The sequence below is a fragment of the Musa acuminata genome, unplaced genomic scaffold (assembly GCF_036884655.1).
Source record: "Musa acuminata AAA Group cultivar baxijiao unplaced genomic scaffold, Cavendish_Baxijiao_AAA HiC_scaffold_450, whole genome shotgun sequence".
In the NCBI taxonomy this organism is placed as follows: Eukaryota; Viridiplantae; Streptophyta; class Magnoliopsida; order Zingiberales; family Musaceae; genus Musa; species Musa acuminata.
Genome location: NW_027020697.1, coordinates 177,501 through 180,000, shown reverse-complemented (window position 1 = coordinate 180,000; position 2,500 = coordinate 177,501).

Below are 2,500 nucleotides of genomic sequence, written 5' to 3'. Positions count from 1 at the left end.
GCGCGAGGCAGCACCGTCCCTGCTATACGAAAGCCCCATCCAGCCCTGTGCCACCCGGGGGGTTCCAGGGTGCTGAGATGGCTGACATTTTGCTCCGCTCACGACGGTCACCGCGCCACACAAGAACAGCCCAAAAACAGGCCAAAACAGCCCAAAAACGGGCCAAAACTGGCCATTTTTGGCTGCGCGAGCGAGCGGCGAGCGGCGAACAGCGAGCGAAGCGAGAGGCAGCACCGTCCCTGCTATACGAAAGCCCCATCCAGCCCTGTGCCACCCGGGGGGTTCCAGGGTGCTGAGATGGCTGACGTTTTGCTCCGCTCACGACGGTCACCGCACCACGCAAGAACAGGCCAAAAACTGGCCAAAACAGCCCAAAAACGGGCCAAAACTGGCCATTTTTGGCTGCGCGAGCGAGCGGCGAGCGGCGAACAGCGAGCGAAGCGAGAGGCAGCACCGTCCCTGCTATACGAAAGCCCCATCCAGCCCTGTGCCACCCGGGGGGTTCCAGGGTGCTGAGATGGCTGACGTTTTGCTCCGCTCTCGACGGTCACCGCGCAATGCAAGAACAGGCCAAAAACTGGCCAAAACGGCCCAAAAACGGGCCAAAACTGGCCATTTTTGGCTGCGCGAGCGGCGAGCGGCGGACAGCGAGCGAAGCGAGAGGCAGCACCGTCCCTGCTATACGAAAGCCCCATCCAGCCCTGTGCCACCCGGGGGGTTCCAGGGTGCTGAGATGGCTGACGTTTTGCTCCGCTCTCGACGGTCACCGCGCAATGCAAGAACAGGCCAAAAACTGGCCAAAACGGCCCAAAAACGGGCCAAAACTGGCCATTTTTGGCTGCGCGAGCGAGCGGCGAGCGGCGGACAGCGAGCGAAGCGAGAGGCAGCACCGTCCCTGCTATACGAAAGCCCCATCCAGCCCTGTGCCACCCGGGGGGTTCCAGGGTGCTGAGATGGCTGACGTTTTGCTCCGCTCTCGACGGTCACCGCGCAATGCAAGAACAGGCCAAAAACTGGCCAAAACGGCCCAAAAACGGGCCAAAACTGGCCATTTTTGGCTGCACGAGCGAGCGGCGAGCGGCGGACAGCGAGCGAAGCGAGAGGCAGCACCGTCCCTGCTATACGAAAGCCCCATCCAGCCCTGTGCCACCCGGGGGGTTCCAGGGTGCTGAGATGGCTGACGTTTTGCTCCGCTCTCGACGGTCACCGCGCAATGCAAGAACAGGCCAAAAACTGGCCAAAACGGCCCAAAAACGGGCCAAAACTGGCCATTTTTGGCTGCACGAGCGAGCGGCGAGCGGCGGACAGCGAGCGAAGCGAGAGGCAGCACCGTCCCTGCTATACGAAAGCCCCATCCAGCCCTGTGCCACCCGGGGGGTTCCAGGGTGCTGAGATGGCTGACGTTTTGCTCCGCTCTCGACGGTCACCGCGCAATGCAAGAACAGGCCAAAAACTGGCCAAAACGGCCCAAAAACGGGCCAAAACTGGCCATTTTTGGCTGCACGAGCGAGCGGCGAGCGGCGGACAGCGAGCGAAGCGAGAGGCAGCACCGTCCCTGCTATACGAAAGCCCCATCCAGCCCTGTGCCACCCGGGGGGTTCCAGGGTGCTGAGATGGCTGACGTTTTGCTCCGCTCTCGACGGTCACCGCGCAATGCAAGAACAGGCCAAAAACTGGCCAAAACGGCCCAAAAACGGGCCAAAACTGGCCATTTTTGGCTGCACGAGCGAGCGGCGAGCGGCGGACAGCGAGCGAAGCGAGAGGCAGCACCGTCCCTGCTATACGAAAGCCCCATCCAGCCCTGTGCCACCCGGGGGGTTCCAGGGTGCTGAGATGGCTGACGTTTTGCTCCGCTCTCGACGGTCACCGCGCAATGCAAGAACAGGCCAAAAACTGGCCAAAACGGCCCAAAAACGGGCCAAAACTGGCCATTTTTGGCTGCGCGAGCGAGCGGCGAGCGGCGGACAGCGAGCGAAGCGAGAGGCAGCACCGTCCCTGCTATATACGAAAGCCCCATCCAGCCCTGTGCCACCCGGGGGGTTCCAGGGTGCTGAGATGGCTGACGTTTTGCTCCGCTCACGACGGTCACCGCACCACGCAAGAACGGACCATAAACAGGCCAAAACAGCCCAAAAACGGGCCAAAACTGGTCATTTTTGGTCTGCGCGAGCGAGCGGCGAGCGGCGAACAGCGAGCGAAGCGTGAGGCAGCACCGTCCCTGCTATACGAAAGCCCCATCCAGCCCTGTGCCACCCGGGGGGTTCCAGGGTGCTGAGATGGCTGACGTTTTGCTCCGCTCACGACGGTCACCGCGCCATGCAAGAACGGACCAAAAACAGGCCAAAACAGCCCAAAAACGGGCCAAAACTGGCCATTTTTGGCTGAGCGAGCGAGCGGTGAGCGGCGAACAGCGAGCGAAGCGAGAGGCAGCACCGTCCCTGCTATACGAAAGCCCCATCCAGCCCTGTGCCACCCGGGGGGTTCCAGGGTGCTGAGATGG